This window comes from Magnolia sinica, chromosome 18 (assembly GCF_029962835.1).
Source record: "Magnolia sinica isolate HGM2019 chromosome 18, MsV1, whole genome shotgun sequence".
Lineage (NCBI taxonomy): Eukaryota > Viridiplantae > Streptophyta > Magnoliopsida > Magnoliales > Magnoliaceae > Magnolia > Magnolia sinica.
In genome coordinates this window covers 50487638-50497535 of record NC_080590.1, presented here as the reverse complement: position 1 = coordinate 50497535, position 9898 = coordinate 50487638, and positions in this window count along the sequence as shown.

Below are 9898 nucleotides of genomic sequence, written 5' to 3'. Positions count from 1 at the left end.
ATGCTATAGGTTGCCAATCTGCCGTAGACAAAGACTTAGCTTTAAAACTGAGTTCGCTACGAGTCTACCGGCGAAAGGTGCGGACTATAAATGTATAGGTTATGGTTTTCAAGGCTTTCAATGTCGGTTAATGGTTTATTACTGATGTGGGTGTTATTTCACATGCCAAATGTGATGTTTGTTTCGCGTTTCAGATATATATGATCTATATGGAGTTTAGTGTATTCCATGTATTGTAGAAAGGATCGTATATGTATGAAATTTGAACGTGTGTTTGCCATGATTAATTGTCGTGTGGTTATGCTAGTTGTATGTGTAATAACTCCTCGGCGAAAGGATTTGGCCTAGTATGTGTTACGGCCAACATATGTCATGCATGTTGAAGTGTGTAGACTAAGTGTTTGTCGAAATGTGTGAGTGAACATGGAATCATGATTAATGCTTGTTATGATGGATGTTTGTTAATACATGATTGTTGTATGCGTCGCAACTCCTATGCGAAGGGATTTACTATAATATGCGTTTTAAGTAAATAAATCTATGTATGTTGGAATATGTAGTCTAAGTGTTTGTAGAAATGTCTGAACGATCAGGCATGTAGTATTTGTACTTTACATGGGTGTTGAGAAGAGATTCTCAACTACCATAACGATGTGTATGATTTCCTCCATGTAACTTATATTCATTGTATGTTTTACTTAGACACTGCATATGTGTGAATTCATGTTTAAGTTGAAATCCATCAAGTGCTCACATGCTGGTATGATTGAAATTGTTGATCCATTACTGTTCTGATTAGCATGTATGATTATCTGTATAATCAAATGTGTTTGAGACTATGGAATAGTCCAGGCAATCGGTAACAAGCATTGAATAGGTGGTTGAGGTTGATTTCACCACATAGGACGTGTTCGATGAACCTGAGTCATACCTTGGTTGTCGGTAGTGGTTAGGCCACACGGAGTGCTTACGCATTTCATGTCGATTAACTCAACGTGCGCTCGTACTAGTCGAGCTCGTCAAGTAACCCGATTGACCTGATGTATGTTCACCATATATGGATGCTACTGCTTGAATCTAAGGTACCAAACTCACCAGTAAAAATCACTTTAACCTTGGTACCTCAATCCGCTAAGACTCATAAGCCGAGCATGGTGGTATGAGACATCATGGTCGAGCTGTCGGCCTATGCTGGGGTGATAAGTCTCCCCGTAGTGACCAGTGAGCAACCTAGACTCGTGAGCCGAATACGGTGGTATGGGACACTGTATTCGAGCTGTCGGCCTACACTGATCAGGTGACGAGCCCTTTGTAGTGACCTCGAGCGTACTCTGAGCCTGCTTAGAGGCAACGAGCCTTTCCGTAGCAATAAGAGTACAAACTAGGCCTACACTGATCAGGTGACGAGTCCTTTGCAGCGACCTAGAACCGCAATATCGTATGAGAATTGGTAGGATTGACGACCCTAGAATGGATCATCGTTTGAGAATTGATATAATGAAGGTACCTTAGTTTCTCAATCCTGCTGTATGAAAAGGACTAATAAGAACTTGGTAATCATATTCATACACCACATTGCATGTGCCGTTTGACGATGTGTAGAGAGCACGAAGAAGTGACTGACATGCGTGACCATTAGATGAAAATCGTTGAGGGAGTGCAGGCGAGGGCATACATCATTTATTCATACCATTCCTGCACTAATCAGAGTATCTAGGGATGTTCGATTGTATTACTTTATCATTACTGCTTGAGTAAATTGATAACATGTTAACCTTTGCTTTATTGTTCCACTGAGTTGATCACTCACTCTCACGTTACGGGACGGTGTCTTGAACACCAATCGGACCCTATTGTAGGTTCAAATGATGGCGTAGCCTGCGAGGCGGAGCCAGACTTTGAGGACAATGAGGAGGCATTCTCATATATGTAGTATTCAGGCGGGTTCTCGTAGACCGTTCTAAATCGTCGGGGCTTCGGGGTTATACTTGTAGTGGGCTATTACATTTTTGTCATTTTGTATTTTAAAACCATACATGTAATTATTGACCTGGCAATGCACACATACTTTGGGGACTCATACTGATTTGTAAACATATATATATATATATATTCGTTGCAGTCGTCCGCTTGCGTATTATAACTGTCCCTGGATTATGTTTTGCAGTTTTGGCTTAATCTTATTCATGTTTATGCACTAATACAGACAACATTTAATCATCATTAAATATGTTGCATAAGTGATGCGTTGGAACTCGGGAGTTGGACTTTTACTCGACCCCCGATTTTCAGGGCGTTACATAGGGAAAGCCTAGGGATTTAAAGGCTTGTTGCATATGCTCAATCCAATGGAGATTACCAAATAAAGTGGTATAGTTATAATTTTTATTTTCGTTTTAATTTTGTTTCTAGAATTAGTTTTTATTCTTATTTTTATTTTTCTTTGCTTATTTTGCTCGGGAGTAGTAAAATGCTGGCTGGGGGTGTATTGAGACTCAAATAATGCATAATTTCCCTCATTTATATTTTGGTTTTATAAACATGAATCAGCTTAATGTTCTATTTTACTCATGTTTGTGTTCAAATATGAATTTAAGAGCTTGGATTGAAAAGGATGCTAAAAGCATGGATTTGATGCTCAAGAATCATCAAGGCAAGGGATGGATCTTAGGAGACCCAGATTAAAGAATTCACATGCCAAAGATCCAAGAAAAATAAGTGAGGAATAAAGAGAATCAAATATTTGAAGTGAAGAAAAGGAATCCTGAAATCGTCCTTAAAAAACATATTCTGAAACTCTGGGTTATTTTGGTAAACTGCATAGAGTGAAGTCTATTTTAGCAAACTGCGTAAATTTGAGGCGGTTTCTAGAGTTTTCCAACTAGGTGCGAAAGTTGGAGTTCACCACTTATAAATAGGGCTTCCCAGGGTATTCCTAAGCATCATTCAAAGCATTCAAGAATAAGATTTAGGGTTTTTAGAGAGTTTTTAATTTTATTAAAGTTTTATAAATTATTTTTTTCTTTTAGATCTTTTCTATTTGTATTTATTTCTTTCTTGTTGCTTTTCTATTTTGCAATTTAATTATGTTTTTCTAAGTTCCCTCTAGCCCAAGCTAGAAGGGAAGTACATTGGTTTAATGTTTTCATAATTGTAATGATTGATTATTTTAATGATGAGAATAATAGTGTATGTATGTTATCAATTGTTTAGGTTTAGTTTTTTATCGTCATGTGAGATCCATATAAGATCCACATTGATGGATAGGCTTACCCTGAATCAATTATATTTCCCAGATAGGAGAGGTTCTCAACCTGCTACATTTCTTTGATATTCATTATCTTATAGATATGAATTCTTAAAATCACTGGCGTTTGAGAATATATATCAATGGTGCAAATCCATGATTTTCTAATCTTTTAGATCATTTATTTAAAATGTTTAAATTGTTTTATTTTCCGATTAAGCCGACCATAATGCTCGAATCCTAGCTATGTTATCCAAGTCATCATGATTTTGAAACATTAACCTATTTGTGGAACTTTAAAGCTTGGGTGTTGTTTTAATTCAGTTGAATTACATCCATTCAAAACTCTCAAAATCAAATCATCAATTTAGTTTTTATTACTTAGTTTGTTTTGCATTTAATTTTCTCATTCTCGCAATTCATCTCCCTGTGGGATCGACCCTGTATTCACGGGATATTACTTATAAACCTCTGTACTTAGAGGCAAGCAATTAATCTTCTACATTTTAAGGCTCATACCTTAAAATGATATGGTGAAACATATGGTCGGCATGCATATAACACACATACATGTGAGGTTAGCGGACTTATAATGAGGTTTAATTAGAGGCTATGATGGAGTTGGTGGAAAGTGTGTTGATCGTATTTTAAGGAATATAATTGAGTTGGTAGAGAGTGTAATAGAGTTACATTAGGGTGTATGATTGGGTTTGTGGGCAAAGGTTGATTGGATTATATTATAAATTGTGATGTGTTTATAAATTGGAATATGGTGGGGTTAGTAAACTATGGAATGTAGTTACACAAGGGAATGTGACGAGATTGACGGTTTAGCCTCGATAGGATAAATCAATAAGGACTTACACATGGACGAATAATCATTCGTATTAATTACATTGGACAACCAAACAATGTCGCTTTCACCTTTTATCCAAAGGTAAAACAACATGGGTGACAATGTTGCACCATATTTTTGCTGTTCGGGAAAAGCCAATAGGGACGACATGTGGTAGTACATGAGAGATAGAAAGTGTATGAAAAGATTTTTTGAGATATTTGGAGTGTTTTTTACAGAATCATAGTTGGCATTGATTTAATGTTGCACGTCATCAGGTGACCAATAAAGTAGTGCAGTCGAGGCATCCATAAGCAAAACGTACGTGATCGAGAAGAATAAAACTTGGCTAAGAGAAGAGAAACAATCAAAATGAAAAACATAATAAGAGAATGATCTAGATGACGACGCCTCGGTTGCCATACCCGTCTAATAAAGAAAAGAAATGTTTGAAGAATACTTACAGAAGAAATTTATATATAGTAGGAAGTTTAGTAGAGGAAAAAACACTACCCAGTCCAACAAACAAATCAAATCTATCAAATTATCTTAGCTTTATCTATCTTAGGAGTATTGATAATCCAATAGTGGTACTTTTTCTTAACTGCAATCCAAGTTTATGCTCGAATATATTGAACTTGATCCTTATCCAATAGAAGTAGTTATTTTAGAAGAAGCATTCTTGCAATGGTTTTCAATGACTGACTGAGAGTTTTTCCATTTGTTCGATTGTACAAGTATACTGAAAAATCATTTATTGTGAAAAGCAAGGTGCGACCCATATTTAAAGGAAGAACCCCATTATCCGATAATTGCCTAATGATTCTCAAATATTCGACGAGTGGTTGAGTAGGCAACCGATCTCCTCAAATTTGGTTATATAATGTTAAATTTGACGTATTTGTCTATTTTGATGCTTGGGTTAAAGTTGATCAATTTAAATTGAGCCGCTATATCGATTCTAACATGCCCGCACACACCCCACGTGACAGAAAACAAACTGAGTGCCAACGAATTCAAAACTTTTGTAGCTTCATTATTGTTTCGATGAAGAATATTCAATCTTCATTATTTCTTATTTCATGTTTCCCGTTTCCTTCTGTGTGGTGCTATAACGCCCTAGATTTTTTACAACTAGAAATTGGACATTCTTAGCCGTTACCTTTGATTTTTCGACATGAGTGCATATCCGTGTGTGTATTCGCATGTGTTTGGGACCAAAAGGAGTGACCTTGGATCCACTAAAACTGCCTGATCGAGTGACTTGTTCCAGATGCCTTCGAAACCTCTGTCATGTGGACCGCGTCATCGTTGTGATCGCCACGACGAAAACTGTGCGTCAATCCGATGCTCCGTTAGTAAGATACGACCCATCGAATCTATGATCGAAATTATATATCCTGTAACATGAGCAACATTTATTGCACTAGGCCCATTGGACTTGGGCCCATGTGGGCCTAAAGCCCAATTTATAGAACAAAGAAATTATCACATAATAGGATAATTACTACATGACAAAAAAATGAGCTAGCACATATAAGACAATGCACATGAGACAAAAATAGGTTCTACCTCAAAATCTATCATTAGCCCTCTCCCCATGCCTTATAAACTAATCATGGCCCATGTCCACCTCATCCTACACATGCATCCAATGCATGCCTTGTTTTGTGCCACATCACTTCAAACATCCAATTGTAACACTCCACTTTATCATCCACCATGCATCACCTATAACTCAGAACCCTTATGCATCCATTAGCCAATGCATGCCTAGGTTTCTTCCGCCTTGGCCAATGCATGATTAGCACCATCCACCTTATTCATCCATTACCCATACCGTACACCACCTCCCACATCACTTTTAGCACTAATTAGACTCCATAAACGTGCCACATCATCTTGCCACTTCAACTCCCAATTCCCTATATAAGAGTAGGAGCTCTCTTACACTCATCCTTTTGCTATACTTATAAAATTTCTGAGATTTTAAGAGAGAGTGAGAGATGGTAGGGCCAAAGTGTGGCCCATCATCAACCTAACAGGAGTGGACCACACATCATCATCAAGCCATCCTTCCATTTGAGGTGAGTCTATACCCCACCTTCCATCCTCCTCATCCTCCTCTTTCCACCTTGTATATTTTCTTGATGCATGTGAGGCCCACTAGTGTGGAGCCTCATGGGTGCATGTATTAATGGCTATGGTGGTGAGCATGGTGTCCCATGTCAGTATGGTCCACCATGATGAACATTGTATCAACACTCTTCACTTGTAATCCTGTTTTTGTATCTGGACAGAAACTTCTAAAAATCATATAAAATCAATTATGCTACGATCGGATTTGAAACTTGGTAATAATATGAATTAAAATATGAGCTAACTCTAGGCAAAATTTCATAGCCATCCAACGGTCTAATCATCAATGACATCAACTTTACTTAGTTGATATCTAGCAGCACATGCAGGATTCCAATTTGCCAAAAATAGAACCATTTTTACTTCCTTAATTGAATACAATAAAAATATATGTTCCGTTGGATTCATAGAAAATTGAAGCAGCTTTCCAACGGTATATAATAAGCCTCGATCGGAGTTCGGACGACTGAGATCTTGGCCTTATACGAAAATATATCTGGGGGCTTGTTATGACCATTCTTGTGTGGGCCATATCCGTGATTTCAACAGTCAGATATATTTGATATTTATTCCTAACCTACTTGAGATAATTATTAATCATATGTATGATCCCTATGGTTAGACTTTTTTATGGTAAAATTTAGAAAATTCTGGACCGATAGATACTCCTGTAAGGATAAACCTTGAATTGTTTTGTATGGTTTAGATGAATCTAAGGCTATGTGTAACATCCTGGATTTTCACTGTTTTGGATTTTCAAAAATTCTTAAATTTTTTTATATAATTAACTTATATTATCACTTACTGACCACTGACACTCAATGTTAGTTTATACACGGGTGATACCAGTAAAGAACCACATAAGTCCGATTAATCAACCGTAGGAAGCCAATGAATCCGCTCGATCACTTGAACATCAAGTTTAGCCCCATGATTTACTCACATAGGGCCCAAATCTAACCAACCCATCGCTAATTAATCAAGAAAATCATAACAAAATTAAAAATCTAAACGAATCCGAGTCAAATAAGGCCCGGATCTTGACCAATAGACCAAATCAACCCCGTTACTCTTTTAGCTTAAAACCAACGATTTAGAGTAAACATGACCAAATCTCTACTTTCACTACTTATAAATAGGCCACACTATGAACATAGTTAATCTAAACCCTAATCATTGCCCACGAGAAATCTCAATACATAATTCATTTTAGAAATGCCTCGATTTTTCGAACAAGTTCTATATCGCTCGTTGTTGGGCCACTAGTTCTAAAACTATAGAATAATGTTCGTCTTACTGGGCTTGATGTCCATCGCGGGAGTCGGACCTAGGTACTAATCAGAACGACTCAACTTGAGCCAAAGGACGAGTGTATGAGAAGTGCAAATACCCTAAAGGAAGAGGCTGAAACTTAAGTGAATGGGGTCGTCCACTCTTATGCAAAGTTGAGGATTTTGTACCGTCGGTTTATGACCAAACTTCACACGTGGAGTAAGGATATTTCCCTTCTCATATCCGTATAGTTACGGCCTCGATTGACCATCGGTAACCGTTGAACAAACTTCTAATCATATCTGTCAATCGACGCATCCAAATGGTGGGCCGAACATGTCCATATGTAGATCATCATTAGGGCTAACTATCCTACGGTGTATATCAATATGTACACCCCGTAGTGGGCCCTAGAGGCTAGAAAAACCCTCTCATATGGCTAGTATAGTAAAAACCCAACCTTTAGGGCCATTTAAGCAAATCTGGTACTATATAAAGGCCTTATTTGGGCACCCCCTCCTCCCATACGAATTTCATGCCCTGGAGCAAGAGAAAAAAAGGGGAGAAAGGGAGAAGAAAAAGAGGAGAAAAGAGAAGAGAGAGACCTTGGGGTGTGGGTGTTGGTGCATCTTCGCCCTCTCATCCCCTCTTTAGCTGCCTCGCCGTAGTCGGAGTCGTCGTTGGAGCTTTCCCGACAATGCTTGGAGGTAAGTGTTGAATCTCAAATATAATTTAGGGTTTCAATAGTTGTTTATCCCAAATCTCATAAGCTTGTATTTTTGTTTAGGTCTTTCAACAATTTTCTTTAAAAATCTAACCCTAGGAGCTCAAAATCGGAGATTCCTTCTTAAAGGTATAAACTATTATTCTTAGATGGCCTAGCACCAATTTTAGTATGAATCTAATGATTATGTTTGATTGAGTGATGTATTTGGATAATCTAGAGAAAATTTAGGCAAGACCTTACATTTTAGGTCCTCTAAATCAACATGGAATGTTTGTTGTTCCTTAACATGATTCGGCATGAATTTGATGATTGTTTGTTCATTCCTTGCTTGATTTTTGTACAATGTTTCCTTATAACATGTATGATGCATCAACCCATGTGTATTTTGTACTATGAGATATATGAAATTTTTGGCTTCCTTACTAACCCACACAACACACTTGCACATTTATTTCGTAATAATGTTAGTAGTTGTATTTATAGAGAAACTTGAATTTATATATTTAATGTATGACTACTTAACATCACTTGTGCTAGATGATAAACCCTAATTTGTTGAAGTGCTATTGAATACCATTAAATCCATAGGTTGCTCAGGAAATTGAGGTGAGAGAAGGTGGTCCCGTTTGTAAGACTATCCTGAGGCTAGATTAACGGATTTAGGCGGATGCAAATGAGCGACAGAAGTTGGACTACATGGGTCGCTTGTACCCAATATCGTCCGTCACGTACTTACCTAAACTCGCATGGTCTAGTCCACTTACTGACCAACCATGTTTGTTAACTATGTCTGCTCATGCCTGTATGGAACCAGGAACACCCTTCAACCACTGAAGCCCATTGATAACCATCTGAAACCGATCCACTGACTCGAGAGCCGGACATGGTGGAATGGGACACTTTGTCCGAGCTGTCGACCTACGCTGGGGTGACGAGCCTCCCCATAGTAACCGCGAGCGATCCCTCTTCTCAGCACTCCCCATGTGCTTGAATTAAGGATGGGGAACCCAATGGGTTTAAGGATCGCGGGGTCCTGGCCTCGCACGTTAAGGGGTCTTGGCCTCGCAGCCAGTTGGAGGCAATGATACATGGGGTGTACCAGTTTTCCCAATCTGCTGGATGAACGGAACTAACTAAATACTCAGCTAACATTATTCACGCATCGCATTAGCTAGGATTTGGCGACTCGACAGTTGATGTCGCAATGAGGGAGTATTGGTCATGCGCGATCGTTAGACGAAGTCGCTCGAGGGAGTGTTGTTGCAAGGTAATGCATCATATCATAATACATGTACATGCATTAACAAGACTAGCTTGGGATCTGTGAATGTATGCCTTTCATTAAATTCATCATATAATTGTTGCTTGTTGTAACTTAAGGCTAGTAACCACTGAATTAGCTACTCACTCCCACTCTGGGACAGTGTTTTAAAACACCAACCATACCCTTTACTAAATGTAGGTGAGGCGGAGCTCGACGAGCGGAACGAGATGAGCATGGATGAGGAAGTTGAGCTTCCTACTTCCAGCTTGTGGGCAGTTCACCGTAGACTGTGCGGGTTGATTATGGGTTGTGGAGTTGTGGATCTAGCGCACCATTTCTTTTGGATATTATTTTATAAGAATTTTGTTAAGTGACGCCTTGTGCGACCCGTTTAATATTCTTATAGACTTGTAT